General features: G+C 37.1%; 1 protein-coding gene across 5 annotated transcripts in view; it reads right to left on the bottom strand.

Moving 5' to 3' along the window:
* The window catches only part of NXT2 (nuclear transport factor 2 like export factor 2), a 72,552-nt gene that overhangs the window by 37,861 nt on the left and 20,536 nt on the right, over positions 1-14,155 (bottom strand). For 2 of the 5 annotated variants that reach the window (XM_074600783.1, XM_074600780.1), the window contains exon 3: positions 6,184-6,272. The exons of the other annotated variants lie outside the window; for them this stretch is intronic. The gene's annotated coding sequence lies outside the window, so the exon portion shown is untranslated. The remainder of the gene's footprint in view (positions 1-6,183; positions 6,273-14,155) is intronic. 5 annotated transcript variants of the gene reach the window in all.

Here is a 14,155-nt window from a genome sequence, read left to right on the forward strand (position 1 = left end):
CTCCCCTCATGAGGGAGATGGTAAGGGTCCTAAACTCTCCTCCTGCCTCTCCCTCATTCCAGTCTTCCCTTCTCTTCCCCATTACACACTTTTGATACAGAACTGCATTCTTATCAGTTCTTTGCACACCAAAATGACATAGGTCTGAGGGAGATGAAAGCGTGACCTCATTTAATCCTGCACTGTACCTCTCCTATGAAAGAGAATGTCTAGGGCTGCAGCCAAAAGTGATTCTGCACTTTTGTGGCATAATGGGAAAGCTTTTTCCCTTCCGACTTCATCCCCACAGCAGGAAGAATAATTTTGGACTTAACAGAATCTTCAGTATTTATCATACATGCTCTTGCATACCATATTGGACTTCAGCCCAATACGTGAGTGAGTGCAGCACCTCCAGGGAGCTTGATACAGCTCTTGTATATAAATGTTAAGAGGCGTGAATCATTAAAGTTATCTGTTTCCTCAATACAAGAACAAAGGCAGCAGCTGTTTTTACAAGATAAACAGTATCACATCCTCCTGGACTTGAAAGGAAGAATCAGTCCTGAACTGCTATATATTGCTTTAAATAAAAAAGACCCCCACCAGTTAATATAAATAAAGTTCACATAACTTTTTTTGTATCCGTTTGAGCCATATTTAATTGCTGAGACAGTTCTAATATAATTAGCCTCAGTCTGATGTAGCATTCTCATTTATTTGCCAAAAACACCTTCTGCAGCACTTAATGCAACTTGAATTTCATGTTTCCTCTCCAGAAATGGATGTATTTCACTGAGGAGTGATCTCTCTTCACTTGGGCATGACACAGTCCATCACTGCATCACAGTTCATCAGCCTGGAACGCAAGAGTGATACAACGGGGCTTTTTCACTGCCTTTCTCCTTCGGATCTCTCAGCTTCAGTTGCTGAAGCCATTTGTTGGTGCTGGCTACCCACCCTTCGTGCAGCTTACTATGCACCTTCCTCAGGATGAAACAACCCAAAGGTCCCTCTCCAGCCCCTCCTACATCCCTCTTGGTACATTCCCCCCTTTCTCCTTTAAGTTCTCCTAATGTTTTGTACACCAGTCTCCAGCCTCCTTGTTCTCATTTGCCAGTCCTCTGCTCCTCTTTTCCTCTCCCCAGATACTTCACTTTCCTTCATGCCCACCTCCACCCATCCCCTGAATTCTTTCTCAGCTAGATTTGGATCAAAGCACAGAGCACACACAGCACTTCAGATGCTTTCCATATGAGCCTGTACTAGAACTACCATTATATCCTTTGTGGTTACTCACCATCCCTGCTCCAACAAATACTGAGATATTGCAGAGTTCTGGGCATATCTATGATTCTCTTAGAAAATCTGTGACATGTTTCCTGCCCAGAAAACTATTATGGGAAGGGTGGAATAGGCTGCCTATGCCCTCTTACACAAGAAATTATTTTAATGCAATGGCTTTTCCTTAGGGGCAGTATGTGAGTGATAATACAAACAATATAAAACATTAACCATGTCACGTTACTTTTGAAGAAAAAATACGCATATATATGTAAGTACTTATATACATACATGTATGCACTTATGCACATATATGTAAGTACTTACATAGAAGTGGATTCATTATTTGATTGGTTTTTTTTTTCTAAAACTCTATAAAAGCCTAAGTAAACAAATTCTATGCTCCCAAGCTTCAAAAAAATAGTACCATCCATTCACCTGCTGAGAGCGGCAGTTGCAAGAATATGGAACAAATTAAATTCCTAAATTATGATACGGTTAAGTTGAATATGGCTTGGAAAAACTGCACTTCTAGTGAAAACTAACCTCTTGAGGAAATTTAAGAGGTGAAGTCATAATGTGGGCTACTTACTGCCAGAAGAAAACAATATCATCCCATGCTGAAATGCTGATTGATCTGGCAGTAATCTGAATATTTGGGGTATTAGTAGTAGTAGTCTGCAAAAAGATTTTAGTTTTCAGATTCATTAAAAGCTGAGTTTAAACTCTAAAATCTGAATCTCGTATCTTTACCACAGCAAAAAGCCATGCAAACAGGGTAAGATAAGCAACCCATTAAGAAACCTTGCAAAGTGATTTGGTTTAATTTTCCGTGACACAAAAATAAGTGGTCTACTGGTCTGTGTACAGTAGCAAAAGCCAGGAATTTCGTATTTCCAGCCCTGCCTGGATCAATCAATGGCCTTAAGAAAGTTCTGTTGACCTATCTGCCTTAGTTTTTCAGAGTGGAGAAAGTTCAGTAAGAAGCAATGATAATAATCTAATGAAATTTTTACTACAAAGGAAGAGATCTATAACTTTCAAACGGGACAGAAAGATTTCCCCAAATTAGTCCATTAAGGAATAAAAAGAAAAGAGTACAGAATAAAATATTTGCTTCTCTTGTAGATAGCAGCTAAAGTTGGACCTTTGCCAAAAAGCGTAAAAATGTAGTGTAGACTAAAAAAACACAGGTTCTACAGATATAGAAAGATGTTCTACAGGAACATTATATGTCTAAAAAATCTACATAATCTTCTAGAGAATCAGAGTATTCCTTTGGAAATTTTAGAATTTTAAAGAAGAAACATCAATTTCTGTCTATATTGATTATTATGATAATTATTATGATCTGATATTTATAGATAGCTTGTAATTTTCTATTAGAACTGGAAAGACATACTTTAAAGAAAGAGTCAAACTTCCATGCCTAAAGCTCTATATTTCTTGTTGTTTCCACTTTACAGTAAAATTTGACCTACGAAGTCCTTCACCCTCGCTTTTATACTTGGCAACTTAAATATAACATACAGTAAATATATCGATTATAGAAGACGAATGAACATCACTATATGTTTGAAACTGACTCTTGATTTTACAGCATTAGAAGGCATTTTTTGTTTTTGTTTTTCTCCTCTGTGTTGTCACTTCACAGGATGTTATTTTGATACCAATATAGCATGTAAGTATGGAAAATTGATTTGATAAGTGCTGGGATTTTTTTTTAAGTATTCGTCCAATTCCAACCAGTCCTTTGCATCCACTCACCCACATCCTCCTCAAGTATTTCTGTACTTTCAGAATATCCTCTAAAATTTCAAAAAGTCAAAGTAACACAATCACCCTCCTTCTTTAAATCACTCTCTCCTCTTTTCCGGTACAATGCAAACATTTTCAAACAATGATGGATAAACAGAAGTTAGGCTAAGACAGTTACTTTTTTTTACGCCTTACTGACCTGTTGTTATCCTGTATGTACTCTTGACTGTGAACAGCAGCTTTTTGAGTTTCTTTGAATACCTCACACTAGTTTTCATTTCCAAGTGTTCGTGAGACAGTATTATTTTTATGTTATTTGAATTGTGATAGTATCTAGAAACTTCAGCTATACATACTGTGATGTCTCCTGTATAATGTAACAAACCCTGATAATTTAAGAAGCAGTCATTTGCTCTGGAAGGAATGATGGTCCCCATCCTCGTGTTTCCAGTAGACTTTGTTCATCAGTTTCTACATGTTCCGAGTGATTTTGTTTCCAGTGCTTACTCTGGGAGACTATTTCAGACTATTTTATCCTGGAGAAAAGGAAGCTGAGGGGAGACCTTATCGCTCTCTACAGCTACCTGAAAGGAGGGTGTAGAGAGGCTGGGGTCGGTCTCTTCTCCCAAGCAACAGGTGACAGGACAAGAGGAAATGGCCTCAAGTTACGCCAGGGGAGGTTTAGATTGGATATTAGGAAAAATTTTTACACTGAAAGGGTTATTAAGCATTGGAACAGGCTGCCCAGGGAAGGGGTTGAGGCACCATCCCTTGAGGTATTTAAAAGACGGATAGACATAGTGCTTAGAGATACGGTTTAGTGATGGTTTTTGTCAGAGTTAGGTTGATGGTTGGACTGGATGATCTGAAAGGTCCCTTCCAACCTAGACAATTCTCTATCTGTAGAATCTATGATTCTATGATTTCACAGCCTAATAGGTCTCTCTGTAACAAAGTTCTTCCTGCTACTCAGCCTACATTTTCTGTTTCCTTTTTAAAGCGCAATGATTCTGTTTGTTTTGACCAATACATCTCTTAGAACCCCCATTAAGGGCCACAGTGGGGTATTGATGGTTGGGTTCTTCCCCATTTGGGATAACTTTACAGGAAGTTATATGCTTCTCATAATTTTCTCATATATTCTGAAGTATAAACTAAATGAGTAACTACAACGAGCCATTGGGATACTCAGCAACAGAAGAGCATCAGCTTGTAGTTGCACAGAGAGTAAAACTTCTTTATCCCAGGCTTACTATGTAATATTTTCTTTATGTACTATCCTGTTTGCCACTGAACTGCTTTTACTGTCATCATTCTTGCATCATTTTTTGTTGACCATGCTACTGTGCAAATTCTGTGACATTTCGACATTTAGCAAAATACATTCAACCTGTATCATCTTTTCTTTTTTCACTTCAGTTAACATTAAGTGAATTTATTTTTGGTTTACAACTTCCAAGAAGACAACCTGGACTTTTGCCTGTGTTCAGACTAGAACAAAGCCTTTAAACACCTAGCTGTTAAGTTAGATTCTTCTTAAATACAGGGGAAAAAAAGATGTGCTTTTAAACTTGAGTTACAAAATTTTTGGTAATTTGACATGGTAATTGGCAACTGTGAAGCTCTGGGTGTCCGAAGAGAAATTAAGAGTGTTGTATTTAATGCCTCAGTTTTTAGATTACCATTTTTTAAATTAGGTGGCATAGGGAAAACTAAACGCTCCTTTATTTGTAGGCTGGGCATACATATAGTTTTTAACTCTATGTTTTTCCTAATCCTTGAAGAGCTTTTACAGATACAGTCTGACTTTAGATTTACAGGACTACATTAATCCCTGGACCAGACCTAGTGACAAATATCATTCTACACGAAACAAACATTCAACTCCCCAAACTTTAAAGGAATATGTGCCAGGTCTGAATAATTTAATATATTTAGTAAGACTATAATTGTAGTGACCTCACTTTAAAAAACTTATTGTTTTGTAGTTGATAAATCTAAACCACGGTAGATGGAATCCTTATTGTATGAGTCTATGTATGTCTATTGGTCACTGCATTCTTCAGGCAGAAGAAATCCTGCTTGCGATTAGAGTGAAAGCACAGCGGCTGCCAAACATCTGTGAGAAATTGAACACTATTCATTTATAATCTGAAACCTGAGTGGACAACTAGTTGTTGGCCTCTTCTGTCTAGACTGATGTTGTTACCCACCCCCACCTCCATCTAAAAGGGTCAGCCAGGAACCTGCAGGACAGAAAGAAAATGGTCCAAATGACTAACACTTTTCATTGAAGTAATCAGAGTTCACTTGCATGCTCTTTTCTTCCACCTCCATCAAAACATCAGTAAGAGGAAAGCATGATTTTAAAGTTGACAGCTATGAAAATAAAATGCCTGGCGGAGGTTCTAAGAAAAGGCATGCCCTGGTTTTAATTTGCATTACGTAGAGGGCCTCTAATAGTGAAAAAGCATGTGGTATGCTCGAGGCCCCTTGCAGCTAAAAGACTGGAATGAGAGTAAGTTCGTTTATGCCCTCACTTTATTTACAGTCCTTTCCACATCAAGGTGCTTTTTTAATCACTCAGAGTTTCATCCTTAACTCTTTCTTTGGGTTTTCACCTCTAATAAAAACCTGTCATACAAAGAACAATGTGGAGTGTTAGTTAAGCTTCCCAAATCACGCTTAGGCTGAAAAAAGATAAGTATTATAGTCCTTCATTTGACAGACTGGTAAAGTCATTTGAGGCAATGTATTTTTAGGAAAAAATGGTGAGAGATGTCTAAATTTACTTGCCAACATTTCGAATTAAAAGCAACTTTAGGTAGTTAAGTGTCTTAATTTTGAAGAGCTGATCATTCAGGTTACTAATTTGCAACATAAACAAGCCTAGCTATGAAGTTGTACATATATAAGACGACTGTTACCTCCATTGTATCTGTGTGGCCATAATGAATGAAACATCATTATACTGGCAAGCTGGAAAGATTTGGATTCGGTTAATTCATAACAGCAATTATTAACAGAGTTAATAATCTCAACAGAGGTGATTCCCAATGAAAATGGAGTAATGCCATGAAAGATCACGGTATCAATGGCAGAAAACTGGAGGAACATGATGCTGATGGGGTCTCATACAGTTAATTAATTTTGAAAATTTACCTTTTTTGCAAATAAGAGCTGTGCTTCTACACTTCAATCTCTGCCTTTTTCATCTGCGAGGTGGGAGGGTATCAGCTTGCAAGATGACCCTATTGTTATTTAAACAAAGCTTTTAGCATTTAATCATTATAATACATTTTTGTACCACGTAGATTAGCTATAGGAATTTGTATAGTAACATCTGTGATTAACAAGACAAAATGCCTCTTTTTTGGTTCCCATGGTATTATCTCTACAGAGAACTGGATTTTTGTTCTTTTAGAAATGTTAAGTAAATCTGTGAATTCTATTGTACTTTTATCCATTTTAATAGCATAAATGTTCTGATTCACGGGAAGTGCTTTTTGCTTTTAATTACACAGTATCTAACAGGTTTATGCGAAATCCTTAATCATATTCCTCCTATTTAGCTTTTGCTCTTGGGTATAAAAACAGAAATGGTCACAGAACTGCAAGCCTGGAGAAAGATCAGAGAGACAGCTAAAAAAATAAAGCAGGTATGCATAACTGCAGTGAAGATTGCTGATAAGCACATCACAGAGGGTGTCGTAATCACACAGTACAGTTATGACCACTCTCAAAGTTTGAGTTGAAACTTGGTATTTGACTGAACAGATCAGAGACACAAAGCTTGCAAATACATTACAGCTTACCTCTAGTAAAATCATTTTTTATTGCCATTGAGTATAAAAGACCTAATTGAGACTGGAATTCAAATCTTCATAGGTACTATGCAGTTAATATATTAGATAATATTTGACAAATATACCAGCCCAAGAAAACATACAATCTAAAAAGGATAGAAGGAAATCTGGAAGAAAGGTGGCATTTTTTTCCATTTGACAGGTTGGAAACTAAAACACAAAAAGGTTTCAAGCTTAACTCAAAATATAATGATTTCTATGGGCTTTGGCTAGACTCTTGGATTATATCAACATTGTTTCCAAATGTCACCTCAGAAACTGCCAGACTGTACACAGTACGATGCAAGGGGTTTTGGCACGATGGGGCGATAACGCAGGCTGCTCTGTGGAATATGTGAGACAGGCAGCAGAGACATCGCTCATCATCACCACGAAAGTCTGCAAGGACATACTGGAGGGCTCTGTAAATCTGGGTGTTTCTGGAGACTTCCCTTAGTTTACCAACGGTGTGTCTTTATGACTCCCCAAGGGCAATCAAAATTTAAGGCTAAGATCATGAGGGAATCTGGCTTTAAGGACACTGTCACAGGCATTTTTTTATCCACGCACAGTATAACTCAATGTTTTATAAGCATCTGAATTTAGATCTAAGCTTCCCATAATTCAGAAATAACCTGTTCCTCTAGTTTGAGTCCTTAAGAAATTCAACAGTTTAGTTCATCCAAACACATGCAAGTTTGGATGCTTCTCTAGGTCTCTGGAGTCTCCAAAAGTAGGGCAAGAAATGTCATAAAAATAAGTGTGACTTCAAGGAAAGTTACATGCCCGTGTGGCTGCAGAATCAGACCTGATGAAGTGCTCCTTTTGCTCAAACTCCATTTTCCAGAAACCCCATGGCTGGTCTGATTCTGTGCACATGATCCTGGGCACGTTTGAGCTATACAGACGCTCCCCCAACGCCCCAAAGTGGGTGTATTACACTTCATGGAAGATTGAGAGAAATTCTCATTCCAATGACTTAAGACGACTACAATTAATTAACTACATCCATGACACTGCCAAATGAAACGAAACTGAACTAAAGAATTCAAGGCTGTCTGTACTTTCCATTCTTCACTAAAACTGTCAGAGTCAGCTCACACTTTTTGCAAACACAATGGATTCGTGATCGCTAGATTTAGTTTTGTACTTTATTGTTTGATTTTAATCACTATTTTGAAAATAAAAATGAATTCTGATATATGATTTATATTCTCATTTAGTCCACACTGCATTTCATCATGTATTCTTCAAAATTTTAAATTGAAATGCTTCTTTATTAATATTGCACCTTCCATTGTGTTTACACATTCAAAATGACAGCACTGTTGTTATAAGATTTCTGGTAAGTGTGGAACAAAGCACTTGCAAAAGATGTGTTCGCTGCTTTCCATTTTCAGCAGGGCACATTAGGCCAACATTTTAAATCTACAAAATAAATATACCCTTACCATCTCAGATGAATACAATGTCTTTGCTTAGATTTTAACAAGTAATATCTAGCCACAGGGCCCATGAAAAATCAAAGTTCAACCCATTTACAATGTGCCTTACAAAATAGTCTTTGGTGCTGCGGGTTCTGCAGACTTCACGTGGCGTGTTAAAATCGGCACAATACGTCACAAAATAATAACATTTTTACTATTTCAGTGGTCTATATGTTTGTTTCCGTATTGGTCTTGAAGTCCTTGAATTTAAACAACAAATTTTGTAATCCTGCAGCCTTTGACAGATGCAATTGCTCTGCTCCTTAGTTCTTTTTAAAAATGTCTATTATTGTCTTTCATCTTTAATATTTTTTGACACACTGCAAATTACCTGCCTTTATAAAGTAACATGCAGATACGAGTAAATATTTAGGACTCAGATAAGGATGCAACAATTATGATAATCTTTAGAATTATTATTTTGATATTCTTATCATTGGCAATATTCCTCATATTAGCAAGACACGTTCATTCTCAAAAAGATATCTCCAGTAGAGAATGTACCATATCCGTATAATAATGTAATCACATGCAAAGACTGTGTGCAGTCGCAGTATGAAAAATATGCTAACATTGCTTAAAGCCTACCAGTTTCTTTTCATCACTTTTACTGCCTCATTTAAGAAAGTATTACAGAATTGAACAATGCAAAGGTATTTTTAAAACTGAAACCTTTAGCTCATGATCTAGTATTTGCCACTAATGTGAACAGTACTATATGATGCTTGGCTTAGTTAGTGAAAAAACTCATGTGAACTTCCATAAGCTTTAAGTCAGACATTCAACCAAAATCTGTAAAAATTGTTTCAAACAATCCTGAGGCCGTCAGTTCTTCCTTAAAATGGTATACCAAGCTGTCGCATTCTTTTCAGATTTGGCCTTTCTTCTCTTCTGTCTGGGCCCTGAAGGTTTTATTATGCATAAATGTGTATAAACCACATTTATTTGCATATTACACAAATACTTATTCTATTTCCTCTGAAAGTCTACTCCACGTGTTCAGTACTTTTATTTTATATTGACTTTTACTATAGATTTGTTCAACTCCAGAATTTTTACCCATCTGCTTACCTTACCCAATTTATTCTAGTGTATTTAGTAATTTATTTTACATGTATATACCATACCAACTCTTGGCTGCTGCCCTGTGCCACAGCTGCCATCTTTCCCTTCTATGTGTTCAGCCTCCTGGTGCAATCATATAGAGAGGTTTTACACTTTTCCACTCTGCCACCATTTTTTGTGGTTCCCATGCAGCACGGAAGTACTGGGTGCCAGAGTCTCACTGCCCACCGTGATAAAAGTGTACGTTCTGCATATACAGTCTAGTTTTTCTCTACAAAGTGGAGTCACAGATTTGAGGACTAAAGATAAAAGTAAGCCCATGGAAGTTTTAGATGTTAGGAGCTCTGGACAAAGATCAGATGACTCTGATATGCCTGACAATTTGTTTTATATCATCTTTCATGGAATCGTGGAGTAGTTTGGGTTGGAAGGGACCTTTAAAGGTTACCTAGTCCAACCCCCCTGCAATGGGCAGGGACTCATTTCTGTAGTAAGCACTTGTTTTTGGTGGGCTGAAGTACCTCCTTTCCTATTAGTACTCAAGACCTTCTGATTTAAATCCTAGTCTACATTCAGTTTGTTCTTGTTAATCAGGAATACTTGGAACAATACAAACGCGTTTGTATTTTTAGCACACATTATGTCTTTTCTATATGCAAGACACTTATTTAAGCTTCTTCCTTTTCCTACCGGCTAAACTACTTTATTATTCTTGATTGATTAGATGGATTTATTATGATATTCATATGAGATGATATTAGGACTTCTGCCTTCATAAAACAGGTCAAAGAAATAGGATACCAGAAATAAAACTTAAATCAGTATCTTACACTTTCAGCATTTGTTATCACTGGAACAAAACATATGACTTCTGAACAATTTAACAGTTTAAGACACTCTTAAGGAAGGACCCCCCATTCCCAGTGTACGCAATAGATGCTGACTACAGTACAGTGTTAGAATAGGGCATAATTTTGAACTCGGCCGTGGCCACCTCCAAGAACAGTATGGGAGAACAAGTAGAAAGGCGAGGAAAAAGGGAAGAGCCTGGCAGCAGAGGTGCAATGTACCCTGGAGGGAAAGCTGGTCATAACAACTCAGCTAATCAACAGTCTAACCTATCTCCTGCTAAGCCGACGTTGCGTTTCAGTTGATAATGCAACTTCTCAGCACCACTGTGTTTCAGAACAAGTTGTACTTGGCAGACTGCCGGGGTGCTGAGTGATCCTTCTCCTGCGGGATTCCAGAGCTTCCACAAACACAACAGGTCACTTTCCTCTAATGTGACATAAAAGAAAGAGATTGAAAATGTCAGTGTTGACATTGGCTGCCTGCTGAAATCAGTATGCAGAACCAAGCTCTGTTTACAATGCCGAAGTTAAAGGGAAATCACACAACTGGCTCTTCCTCCACCCGACTTCACCTCTCCCACACAGACACACTGCCACAATGAACAGCTGGCTGGTGTCTGAAAAGAATGGCCACAGAGTAATGAATTTGAATAATTTTTAATGAGAACACATCTAGCTTTAGGATGACGATGGTTGAATACCAAATGCTATATTGCCCTCCTGCCTGGGATAACCTAGCTCTACCTGTGGTACTGGAAGAAGGCACAAACATCTAGCAACTCGCACAATGGGTGTTTCTCTCAGCCTGCTTATCAGTGAAAACACCTTTTGTAACATTTCATAGATTTGAAGGATTTCTTTTTTCTGTAAAGTAGTATTTTGGCTGTAAATTAGTACTGCATGGATTATCTTGTAAGTTCTTGTACGGTAGGAAATGCCTTATTCTTAACCATTTGGGTTAATAATGTGCTTGAAGATACTCAAGCAGATGTTGGAGAAACGCTTTTTTTCTTTCCGGATCAGAAAAATTTCAGTGTTGCTTTCAGATCACACAAGCAAAACCACTACTTGAAGTCTGAATGTTAAGCATGAATCAGTAGAGTGGCATACAAATAAACTGATGCCCTGCAAAAATTATCTAGTTTTCAATGTTAGAAAATGTGATCACAAAACTATAAAATGGAAGATGAACATTGTTAAAATGCTTTGGAAAGTAATCCATCACTGTTACTTTTGATATGTCACATATTATGCCAATATTGATTTAGCTATTGATTTAGCTCAAGCAGGCTTACAGCTATCTAGATTTCTCTCCCAAAGATGTGCTGTGTTCATACCAAGGAGAGTAAATTCTTAAAAAAAAATCAGGACTACTACATCAATTAACACAATTGCAGGTTTAACCCACAGTATCCAGGAAAGAATAAAAATTTAAATCAGGATGGTTTTGCTTCCCAAACAGACTTTGAAACAGCAAAAGTCTCAGCAGGCTGTTCAGTAAAGAATACCGCTATTTGGATGCCAATAATATTTGAATCATGCACCATCTTCTATACCCCATTATTTTTACATTAATGAACAGTGAAAAGATGTTGAAAACACAGGAGAGAAAACATACGTTGGTTAGCCACTTGGCTTTTTGAATTTTTAAAAATTTCATTTATGTCATGCTTCCGTAGCCTAGTTGTTTGGCACCAGCATAAGCTGGCTTGCCACTGACTGCTTATAGCGTTGTTTATTTGTACCCACTTGAGTTAGTAGTGAAGCTGGCTGCTTACCAATTTCCCTATCTCCATGGATTATATCCTCTCTTTTGATACATTTTTCTGAAGTCCTAAGGCAACTGAATATGAAAATAAAACTAGTCTTTTTTGGAATCCTTGCAGTAAACTTAGGAATTTAGTTGTGCAAAATTTCTCCTACTGTGAAAGTGGAACTACAAATAAATCAGTATGTAATCACTATCATTTTTATTTTGGAAAAGAGTAATAGAAGCCTGCATCAGCTACTTTTGCTGGTCTTAAAAATCTTACGGCTTTCTTTTGATCTCAAACATTGTTTAATAAAGGTACTATTAATTTGTATTATTTCGATATTATACTATATACTAGTCACTGAGACTCTTCCTATAGTAGTACAAATACAGAAGATACATTCTCTTCCTGTGCTTGCAATTCTTCATCCTGTTTCTGTGAAAAAGTGGTCTGGTACACCGATTCAATCCACAACTAAAAATTATATTCATGTTTATGTATGTTCTTAAATCACAGTTATAGTAAGGATAAAATTTGACTATCTGTAGCTTTTTTGTTGCTGAATTTTTTAACCTCCTGTTACATTGGTCTGACCTAATGTGTTTCATAAACATGAAACATTAAAAATTAAGAAAAAAAATGGATTAACTGAAGTTCTCTCATTTATTATACTTTGATTACTATTACTAGAATAGCTTGAGCCAGTTTTCCTCTGCGGATCCAAGAATGGAAAGTCTGAGTAGTACTTCTTTTCCATATTTCCCCCAGTCTGAGAAACTGAAATCTCAGAAAGGCCTTGTCTTTCACAAATATGTGAAATCTACCAAAAAACCTAATAATCAGGTGGCTAGACTGCACTCAGCTACATACTCTTAAAGCTACAAAACCCACAATGAAAACTGATCGTTGATTCTTCCTCTACTCTTTAACCACTTATCCACCCAAGGAAGGATCTCCCCTCTTCACCTTTGACAGTTTAACTTCTGTGAGAGCCATGGACAGGTGTGGTTTTTTTAATCGGCCTTTATAAATAAAAGTGTGCTGCATCAACTGTTTTTTTCTCATTCACCTGCTCAGTGACTTCTTTAAAGATTCCAGTAGATTTGTGACAAAAGTTGAGTTGACTTTTCCTGAACACATAGTATTGATTACTATGTGCATTTACTCCACTCTTTAAGTAGTTTCTATTAATTTGCCCAGTACAGTTTCCAACATAGTAGGATTATTATCCTAAGAGAGGGAAACATTATGCATACTTTCCCTTGCATATTACAAAGACAGATTTCCAAGGCAGATTTTCATTTAAACATAACTATTGCACATCAGTTAGCAGCTGTGATCTTGCCTAAGTCAGTACATTGCACTTGAATGTTCGGTGGCTGAGTAGAGAGCTTCCGAAGTGCCGTATTAATTTACAAAAAGCAATTCTAGCTACTGGAGACAGCATGCCGGAAGTCATTCAGGGTAAGAGAATTCAACCGAAAAATCTTAGAAAAAACTTAACATGAACACACATAAGTTAATTAGAATATTTTATATATGTTTATTATGCTATTTTGCTCAGTTACAAGGCATGTAGTTTAATAAAATTACAGTAGCATCAAGAGGATAGGGTATTTCTGACCTGCAGGCTGAAATATATCATGGAAATACTCAAACCTGTCTTATAGGGTTAGTTCAGGTGCCAAAAGCAGTCTAGCTGGGGTGTCAGGGAATTCACTTAGGCAATTTACCAAATAGAAACCTACCCTTGTTTAAGATGACTCAAATAATCCATTGTAACAATAACTCAGGAATGCTGGGCAGTTTACAATAGAACTATCATGTTTTTTAATCTAATAACAACATATTAATACTTAATTAAGATTTTCTGAAAGCAAACATTTGCCCACAGTACAATACAGGGCACTGCAGAAATACCTGCCACTACCTACGCTATACTTGAACTGGAGGTTATAGGGAATGTTTACACAGCCGAATGTTGGGCAAAGCAGCTGTACAGCTATTTTGCAAAGGCTGTTGACCTAGTCAGCCTGAGCAGAGTGCTCTGTGAATGTAGCTACACTGCTCTCAGGACCTGAGCTATCTGCACTGCATAGCACCATGTAAACTTCCTTGAGACCCTCTGTTTA

This window comes from Larus michahellis, chromosome 9, assembly GCF_964199755.1.
Source record: "Larus michahellis chromosome 9, bLarMic1.1, whole genome shotgun sequence".
Lineage (NCBI taxonomy): Eukaryota > Metazoa > Chordata > Aves > Charadriiformes > Laridae > Larus > Larus michahellis.